The sequence below is a fragment of the Pinus tabuliformis genome, chromosome Q, assembly GCF_031772625.1.
Source record: "Pinus tabuliformis cultivar Carrire ecotype Pingquan chromosome Q, CPIR1, whole genome shotgun sequence".
Classification (NCBI taxonomy): Eukaryota; Viridiplantae; Streptophyta; class Pinopsida; order Pinales; family Pinaceae; genus Pinus; species Pinus tabuliformis.
Genome location: NC_142296.1, coordinates 766,950,130 through 766,961,150, shown reverse-complemented (window position 1 = coordinate 766,961,150; position 11,021 = coordinate 766,950,130). Strand labels below are relative to the sequence as shown.

At 34.8% G+C, this 11,021-nt stretch overlaps 1 pseudogene; it reads right to left on the bottom strand.

Annotated features, from left to right (window-relative positions):
• Positions 1 to 1,523: 1,523 nt before the first annotated feature.
• On the bottom strand, positions 1,524 to 3,116 carry LOC149221748 (cytochrome P450 86B1 pseudogene; annotated as a pseudogene).
• Between the last annotated feature and the right edge of the window lie 7,905 nt (positions 3,117 to 11,021).

The following is an 11,021-nucleotide window of genomic DNA, read 5'->3' as shown; positions in this document are numbered from 1 at the left end:
AATTATTTGATTAACTAATATAGACAAGTAATTGTAAATAACTTACAACATCATGTAATTATAGTTTTTGATTAAATATTTTCTGACATCTTAAATTCTAACCAGATACAAGACTATTATGTAATACACCATTTCTATTATAAAAACTCCAATACTCCCATCTGAGTGAGTATAGTAGATTGATGGAATTATTTGATCAACTAATATAGACAAGTAATTGAAAATAACTTATCAATATCATGTAATTATAGTTTTTGATTAAATATTTTCTGACATCTTAAATTCTAACCACATACAAGACTATTATCTAACACACCATTTCTGTTATAAAAACTCCAATCTGAGTGAGTAGAGTAGATAGATGGAATTTATGAATCTTTTTGAAAATAAGAAAATCTAACATTTCAATTATTAAAATTATTTTTAAAATTTGTTTACAAAATGTAAATTAATTAGTTTTTAAGTTTTTTTTTTTTTTTTTTAACTTTAAAGGTTAGAAGGATTTTATGTAAGTTTTATATATAAAACTAACAATCATTTATGTATGTGACAATTATTTATGAGGTGGAGGTGGAGGAGGTGGAGGAATTGCACGGTTAAAAGTGGTTAAAATTTGGTCAATAAAAAAATTTCAAAAAATATTGTCGATGCAGTATTTGAATTATGTTTTTGATGGTGGAAATGAATTCAGCACCATCAAAAACCTCTGAAGCATCTAAAATTATAAACTTTGACAACTTTTACTTAGATTTACAAAATTCCCTTACCAAAATTTCCATAACTTTCAAGACAAAAAAATATAATTCTTACACTAATACATTTAAAATCGTGAGAAATTAATTTACAAAAATTTAATAATTTTGAAACCATTAATTATATTTGATGTTCATAAAAAATCATATTTAAAGTAAATTTTAATATTAATTAAATATAATTTTGAAATATGTTTAGGTTTTTTCATATATATATATATATGAATTAAGAAAGAGTCATTACATAATTCTCCTTGGGGATGGATCTTAAACCACAACCTCTCGAGCCTAATTTTGAAATATAATTAATTACTATTAATTATAGTAAATTATGATTTATTAATTTTCAACATTTAAATAGATTCACAAGCAATACAACTATGTAATTGATATCAATACCATTTCTATATACAAATTAAAAACTGAAAACTGACATCAATCTGGTTCTATCAAACACATTTACTAATATATATAGAGTTTATGATACATTTTGCACATTTACAAATATATATAGAGTTTACCATTCATTGTGCCCATTGTGAGTGCCTAACATATAATTTGATATATATACGTAATTTGATATATATGTATTTATATATCAACGTTGCAATTTACAATATAGGCGATACAATTTCGAGGACACTGGTGAAACTAAAGCACGGATGTACTAGTTGAAAACCTAACTTTCGGAACCAGAACATGGTTTGAACGAATCATTATATATATTATTTATACCATATAGGTTGCTGGAGAAAGAAAGCACACCATACTTCAGATTGCACCCGCAGAGCTATATCGAGTGCGCGGGCGAACTGTAACCAGAAGGCCGTGCTTCATGGTAAGCAGCAACCCGAACTTGGGAACAACGGGGTGCCTCTCCACAACCCTCACCTGGTAACGGGCAAGAACAGAAGCCGCAGCCCACTTGAGCTGCCAAAATGCCAATTCTTTCCCAACACACCTTCGCGGTCCGCCGTTGAAAACCGCGTACCTGAACTCCGATTTTGCCTTCACTGCCTTCCCGTCGTTGATCCACCTCTCCGGCTTGAATTCCCCACAATCCTGCCCCCACACACTCTTCAATCTGCACGTAGAGTAGATGAAATATATGACGATGGACCCCCTCTCTAACTTCGTGCCGTCGGGCAGCACGTCGTCCTCGGCCGCCTCTACCAGGTCTATTGGAGTAGATGGATAAAGCCGAAGAGACTCGCTCAGCGCCGCCTGCATATACTTCATCTCTTTTATTTCCTCCATTGAGAAAGGCAACGGCTCGTTTCGATCTGCAGACACCGACCTCTGATTTAAGATACCTTCTATCTCTTGTACAATCTTTTCCTCAACCTCTGGGTGTTGATGAAGCAGCCAGAAAAACCAGGAGAGAGCCACGTACGTCGTCTGGCCTGCTACGATGAAGCTGAAAGAGAAGTCCCTTAAAAAGTCGTAAGAAGGCAGGATGCCGCCATTACACTGCATTTCGCTTAGAATGATTAACGACAGAAAATCCATAGGTCGACCCTCGGTGTAGTCGTGCACAATGTACTGAACAGTGCTCTTCTTTCGAGACGCAATAATCGGGGCTAGAAAACGGTCCATAGTTTTCCGAGCCCCACGGACCCTGCGCTCCATTCCGAGGCCAAAGAACCTCAATGTTTTCCAACAGAATGCGGGCATTAGCAGTCGATGCATGCACGCTTCAATACCCTCGTCCAGGGCAGTCAGGGAAGGAACCGGTGGGAGCTCGAGGAGAAGAGACATGGGATCGAAGCCCAGTCCATAGGAACATGTGAGATCGAACGAAAAGCGACGAAATACGTCGTGGAGATCGATGATAAGCTCCTCGTCCGAAGCCTTGCGGAGAAGGGGTAGAAGTCTATCGTGCACCAAGGAGACAGTGGAACGAATTGAATAATTGCGGAAGCTTGTGGAGGTGACTGCCGAAACCGTGAGACTGCTGAGATGCTTAAAATACTTGCCGTCCACCAGCAGAATACTATTGTCCCCAAACAGATCGCGGAGTACGCTCTGTAAGTAGTTGCTCTTCACAAAGTTATGGAATCTGGTCTTCAGAATGTACTCCAGATTGCCGGCATCTGCAGTTAATACCCTATTCATCCATGGAAGTTCCATAATGAAAGTTCCACCGCTGAAATTGAGTAGATGAGTGACCCAATCGTGCAGATGCTTAAAATTCCAGACCAGCGAAGGAAGCATGCCGATGAGTGGCCATTTCAATGGCAGTTCCACCTTCCATACCCTCCTCCTCAGTAGAAACATTGGGATCAAGATGCATGAGATAAGTATGAACGCGATACTGTTCGACAACAGCTGCATCTGTATCCAGAACGTTACGAACAAGTCCATGGCTATGGGCGGGCTGCTGGCTGTTTAACTTTGAAATGGCTATCTCTACTCTAGCCACATCCGACTCATAGGTATCTCCTAAAAGACATTTGGAATCGCTTTTCTTTTTCAACTAATTGTATTTACCTACAACCATTCAATATCTGAACAATAAAGTCAAAATCATGGCGAGCAGAGCATTTAATACTCTGGATGCTGGACTATGCACACCTCAGCATGGAAAGCATTCAATGCTCTGTATGCAAATACTTATGGCTCATCAATGACGGTTTGCTGAGGCCAACATAATTCATATAAGCAAATGTATTTCACCAAACCGTGATATATCTGTTAACATATTTTTTAGGGTTTTCAGGCATTTATTTCCCTTCAAAATTGTAAGAAATATGAACTCTCGAGTGGTTCAATTTCCACAAATTAGAAGATTAACCAAAAAAATTCACCAAATCCTAACTAAAAACTCTGAAAAATCTAATGTTTAGACAACCCATGATAAGTGGTTTACTATTATATTTCAGCCAATCAGATTCCGTTAGTACGTTTCATAGTTGATAAAGAAATATTATATTGTTATGGTATATATTTCAGCCAATCAGATTCCGATTGTACCTTTCATAGTTGATAAAGAAATATTATATTGTTATTTGTAACTTCAAAATAAAGTGAAAATATATAAATAACAATATTTATTTTATTACTGCGATGAATTTTTAAGTAATTGCATTGAAGATTTTCATTAAAAAATAATTATTATTTATAAGTTAAAAATAATCTAAAATTAAATAAATTTAAAAGGTGGACATTAAATTTAAATAATGATTTTATATATAATTAAGCTGATTATAGTGTAGGTATTAGAAACAATTTTTAAAATAAACTATATATTAATAAAATTTATGTTATAAATAATTTTAGTATATAATTAGGCATTCAATTTTAATATTGTATTTTTTTTTTTTCCTTTTTCCTTCACCAACGAGATTGTTTCTCTCACGTTGTTGTTTGCATGTAGATCAGTGACATTCCCAAACAACAAGAGAACATGTACCATATATAACTTTTCAAACGATAAGAGAGCATGTACCATATGTAACTTATCCATATACATGAGAAAATTGTATTCCTAAGATGAGGTTTTATACACAATGACCTCACATAATCTTTAGGTATCACCATCTTCTTATATGCCTCTTAGTCACTCCTTGGTGAGGGCATATAGTTGATGAACATGTTCCTTCGATGAAAGTTGATGAGTGACCATGAGATACATTAGCCATTGTTTCATACAAAGTGCTTACATTTAGTGTTACACATTTAAGTAAGGATCATCGATTAAAACCCAATAATGTGTAAGGATGCTTGGAAGTTATACTTGTTGTCTTATTTTACTTTGGTGGTCATCTATTCCTTCTATTAAGTCCATGTACCTTGGGGATTTTCTTCCATTATCTAGGAGGGTCATGAATAGCCTTTATAAAGGTAGTGTGTCCGCATTCTTTCATATTTAACACTTGCAATTTGTCCCTATTTCGTTGTCCATTCTTATTTTTTATTTTTGTTAGTTGCTAATATTAATTCCTTGCTTGTCTCATCCTATGAGAAGAGGGGCTTGGAAACATCCAAAAGTTGATGTAACTGCAAAAATAAAGAAATTAAAAGTATGTGCCAATTTTTAAAATGAGAAAAAGTGGCAAGGGAAGCATGATAAATTAAATCAAAGTTAACTTGTGCTCTACCCCTTCATGTTCAGGCCATCACCCTAGTCCCATGCATATCACACTTGTAAAAGTTAAAGGGACGTAAAGAAAACATCTCAACCCGTGTGAGCAATGAAATGTCCATATAAAAAGGGATTGAAATGAAATCAGTGGAAGCTTGCTAAACAAGCCAATCAAAGCAAATGAAAAGAATAAGTAATGGGTAGAAAATGCAGTTTCGAGGAAATGATAAGTCAAGTGATGCAAGTGCTTCCTCCACAAAGACAGTCATGGACGATGGTCTTGCATAACCCATGTATAAGAGTATGACACCTCTTATGAAGTACACCCTAAACCACATCAACTATGACCCAAACTTATTGATTGAAGGGTTAGCCTAGGAAGTGTTCCTCGCCTTAGGGATAGGAGGTTCTAATAGGGACATCTAATGATTCTTAAATACCTAAATACAAAAACTTTTGTGAGATATTTTAAGCTAGCATGAAGTTTAAAGGACATACTTTGTATGATAAACGTACATGTTTTAACCTTGAATATGGTCCACATTTTATTTCTTAATGATAGTTATGTCCGTGTTAAATGATATTACTTTATTCCTTAATCTTGTACTTGATGATGATGCAAACATGGTCATGGTCCTTTGGATGACATTAATGAAGTGTTTCTTACACTTCATGGATGATGATTGCACACCCTTTGGAGGGACTTCTACGTCATGATGGATGTTATACAATTCATGGGGAGCATTGGGATTTATGATGACTTGTGACACTAACATAGACCCTCCTCCACCTTTAACACCATGGACACTGACCATTGAAGCTAGTACATTTCCTCTCCATGATGATGTGGTACCCCATTACATGACATGAGCTTGAAGAGGAGGATGTTGGGTTTGAAAGAGCAATTTTGGATGATCAGACATGACCTTTGACTAGGTGACATGCCCCTTGGACCATTCATTGCACGTTTTGATGGGGGAAAATGTATTTTGAGGATGACATCACCATTTAAGGCCTTTTTACTCACACATGTGGCCATTTTTACGGGAATTTTCATGTTTTATTGCTATATTTTTGTTAAATTTTCATATTTGAGGTTGTATTGGAGGTCATGGATTTATTATTCTTAGGGTATTTTAGGCTAATTGGATCTAAATTGCTTCATTTCCTTGGTTTAAATGAGGGAGATCTTAGCTTATTTGTATTATTGCACATTGGAGAGATATGATTTCTCTTAACTTGTCTTTTCTATTTAATTCGTTATAGAGCACTATTTGAGCACTTTGTCCCTTGGAAAAGTATATGGTGTGGATGGTTCTCTTTCATTAATGATATTTGGTGAACTTTGATAATGTTGATGGATCTTCAATCAACCATTAATTTCTTAGTAGATAAATGAGAAACTGTGCATTTAATTATCAATCTAGTGTTTGTTTGGAACTTGAAAACTATCATGCATCGTACATAAGCTAATGCAATCTATTAAGTGCTAAGAAAGTTGCAATATTAATTAATTAATTAATTATGAAGTGTAGGTGTTAACGATATTTATCAAGTCACCAAGTAAAATAAGCCACACACTTACTTGGTAGGAATTGAAAGATTCACACAATTGTTAGAATTGAAATACTAACTACTATTGCAAAGTTTAGAAAAATTGCAAGGATAATTAGGTGGATTGTTGTGGTTCGCTACTCTCATCCACCCACAAGGATCATAATAGAAACACATTAGAGAAAACAAGATAAACAATGAGATAATAATGGTCAATTGTGTTGATTCCCTGCTCTCAACCACATGCAAAGATCATATGGAAACACATGGTAGAAACGGAGAGGAGATCTAATCTAGTTTGCAGAAAAGGAAAAAAAAAAATAGTAAAGTAAACACATTTCAAAATTAAACACACTTGCAGGAAATAAGTAGTCTAGCGACTCAATCAAGTTAGTCTTTCAACGCTCAATTCTATTATGGAAACATACATGTTGCAAGTAACATGTTGAAATATGGTTAGACTGGGAATTTAATATTAAAGATGAAAACCAATAAATTATTAAATTGTAGAAATGAAACTGATAAGAAAAAGATATGAAACAGAATGACTAGTTAATTAATTTCAAATTAATTGCAATGAAAGTAAACTAACCTACACTACAATACAATCAACACCTGATTAAGGAGGAGACTCTACAACCTTATGTGAGGCACTAGTTAAACATCCAACATAAAGCTTATGTTATCAATGCATCACGCAAATGGATCAAACTGAAAAGGAAATAAATATTTGTACTTACATCGGAGTAGTAAAACATAATTACAATCCTTCCAAATTCTCCCCCCTCTCACTACAATCAAGTGGATTATTTTTACATTGTTTAATTATAGTATATAGCATGTAGGTTGAGGAAATCCATGAGAATGTCTAATTGTCAAGCTTTATCTCCTTGTTACAATAGTATAGGAAAAATCTTGGTCAAGGAATGGTTGTTTAGTCACTAGCCACATCAAATGATGAAAGCTCATCAAAACTATTGTGATCAAATATTTTCTACTAACCACTCCTCTGTTGTCTCCCTATTGGGTGGTGAAAAGTTTTTGACTTCCTCTTCTCATCAACTGACAGCGAGGGTTACCCTTTTTTGCCAAATGGGTTAATATTGTATTTATTTTTTCGTTTTTCCTTCACCAAGGAGATTGTTTCTCTCGACTTGTTGTTTGCATGTAGATCACTAACATTCTCCAACAATAGGAGAACATGTGCCACATGTTACTTATCCATATACATGGGTAACTTTTGGATAAAATTATTCTCCTAAGATGAGGATTTATACACAATAACCTCACATAATCCTTAGGTACCACCATCTTCTCATATGCCTCTCAGTCACTCCTTGGTGAGGGCATCTAGTTGATGAACATGTTCTTTTGATGAAAGTAGACGAGTGAACATGAAATACATTAGCCATTGTTTCATACAAAGTTCTTACATTTAGTTTCAAGGAATTTAAGTAAGGATCATAGATTAAATCTCAATAATGTGTCATGATGCTTGGAAGTTATGCTTGTTGTCTTATTTTACATTGGTGGTCATTCATTCCTTCTATTAAATTCCATGTACCGTGGGTTTTTATTCCATTATCTAGGAGGGGCATGAATAGTAGGCCATTATATAAGTAGTGTGTCCACATTCTTTCATATTTAACACTCGCCATTTGTCCCTATTTCGTTGTCCTTTCTTCTATTTGATTTTTGTTAGTTGCTAATACTGGTTCCCTTCTTGTCTCATCCTATGAGAAGAAGGGCTTCGTGTTGGGAATCACGATTGTTGTTAGACCAAAAACCATGGGTATTAGTTAATGATCGCATCGCCATATATAAGGATCCACAAAAGGCGGTTAGTCCATATCACGAAACACACAAGGAGTGTTGGTTTATCCAATGTCCAACAATCTCCCCCCCCCCCCCCAACACGAGACGAGTGCGTATCGAACTTGTGACCTACTCTCTAGTACCACTTTTTGGGAATCATGATTGTCGTTAGAAAAAAATCCTCAAGTGTTAGTTAATGGTTGCATCGTCAAAGATAAGGATCCACAAGAGGCATCTAGTCCATGTCGAGAAACACGCCGGGAGCATTGGTTTATTCAATGTCGAACACTTGGAAACATTCAAAGGTTGATATACCTACAAAATAAAGAAATTAAAAGTATACAATTTTTAAAATGAGAAAAAGTGGCAAGGGATGCATGATAAATTAAAACCAAGTTAACTTGTTCTCTACCCCTTCATGTTCAGGCCATCATCCTAATGCAATGCATATCACACTTGTCAAAGTTAAAGGGACGTAAATAAAACATCCCAACCCTTGCTTGCAATGAAATGCCCATATAAAAAAGGGATTGAAATGAAATCGATGGAAGATTTCTAAACAAGCCAATCAAAGCAAAGGAAAAGGATAAGTAATGGGTATAAAAAGCAGTTTCAAGAAAATGATAAGTCAAGTGATGCAAGTTCTTCCTCCACAAAGGAACTCAAGGATGATGGTCTTGCATAACCCATCTATAATACTATGACACCTCTTATTAATTACACCCTAAACCACATCAACTATCACCCACACTTTTTCATTGAAGGGTCGGCCTAGGAAATGTTCCCCACCTTAGGGATGGGAGCTTCCAGTAGGGACATCTGACGATTCTTCAATACTTAAATATGGAAAATTTTGTGAGGTCTTAAGCTTGCATGAAGTTTGAAGGACATACTTTGTACAATAAACTTACTTGCTTTAACATTGAATATGGCCCACATTTTATTCCTTAATGATAGTTATGTCCATGCTAAATGATATTACTTTATTAATTAAGCTTGTACTTGATGATTATGCAAACATGGTCATGGTCCTTTGGACGACATCAATGAAGTGTTTCCTACACTTCATGGATGATGATTGCACAACTTTTGGAGGGATTTCCACTTCATGATGGATGTTGTACATTTCATGGGAGCATTGGGATTTATGATGACTTGTGACACCTACATAGACCCTCCTCCACCTTTAACACCTTGGACACTAACCATCGAAACTAGGACATTTCCCCTACATGATGATGTGGCACCCCATTACATGACATGAGCTTGAAGAGGAGGATGTTGGGTTTGAGAGAGCACTTTTGGATGATCATACATGACCTTTGACTAGGTTACATGCCCCTTGGACCATTCATTGCACCTTTTGATGGGAAAAAATGTATTTTGAGGATGACATCACCCTTTAAGTCCTTTTTACTCACACATGTGGCCTTTTTTAGGGGAGCTTTCATGTTTCATTCATATATTTATTTTTATATTTTCATATTTGAGGTTGTATTGAAGGTCATGGATTATTATTCTTAGGGGATTTTAGGCTAATTGGAGCTAAATTGCTTCATTTCCCCAGTTTAAGTAGGGTAGATCTCAGCTTATTTTTATTATTTCACATTGGAGAGATATGGATTCTCTTAAATTTTCTTTTCTATTTAATTCATTATAGAGCACTAGTTGAACACTTTGTCCCTTGGAAAATTATATGGTGTGTATGGTTCTCTTTCATTAATTATATTTGGTGAACTTTGATAATATTGATGGGTTCTTCAATCAACTTCTAATTTCTTAGTAGATAAATGAGAAACTATGCATTTAATTATCAATTTGGTGTTTGTTTGGAACATGAAAACTAGCATGCACCGTACATATGCTAATGCAATCTATTAAGTGCTAAGAAAGCTACAATATTAATTAATTGATTAATTAGAAAGTGTAGGTGTTAAAGATCTTTATCAAGTCACAAAGTAATATAAACCACACACACACTTGGTAGGAATTTAAAGATTCTTATAATTGTTGTAATTGAAATGCTAACTACTATTGTAAAATTTAGAAAAAATTGCAAGGAGAAGTAGGTGGATTGTTTTGGTTCCCTACTCTCATCCACCCAAAAGGATCATAATAAAACACATTGGATAAAACATGATAAACAACAAGATAATAGTGGTCAATTGTGTCGATTCCCTACTCTCATCCACCCACAAGGATCATAATAAAACACATTGGAGAAAACAAGATAAACAACGAGATAATAGTGGTTAATTGTGTCGATTCCCTATTCTCAACCATCTGCAGGGATCATATAGAAACACATGGTAGCAAAGGAGAATAGATCTTAGCTAGTTTGCAGAAAAGGAAAAAAAAATAGTAAAGTAAACACACTTCAAAAAATAAACACACTTGCAGGAAATAAGTAGTCTAGTGACTCAATCAAGCTGCTCGTTTAATCCTCAATTATATTATGGAAACATACATGTTGAAATATAGTTAGACTAAAAATTTAATATTAAAGACACAAACCAATAAATTATTAAATTGTAGAAATGAAACTGATAAGAAAAAGCTATGAAATAGAATGACTAGTTAACTGATTTCAAATTAATTGCAATGAAAGTAAACTAACCTACAATACAGTACAATCAATACCTGATTAAGGAGGAGACTCTACAAACTTATGTGAGGCACTAGTTAAACATTCAACATAAATCTTATGCTATCAATGCATCATGCAAATGGATCAAATTGAAAAGAGAATAAAGATTTTGTATTAACAACAGAGTAGTAAAATGCAGTTACAATCCTTCCAAATTTAGCCCCCTCTG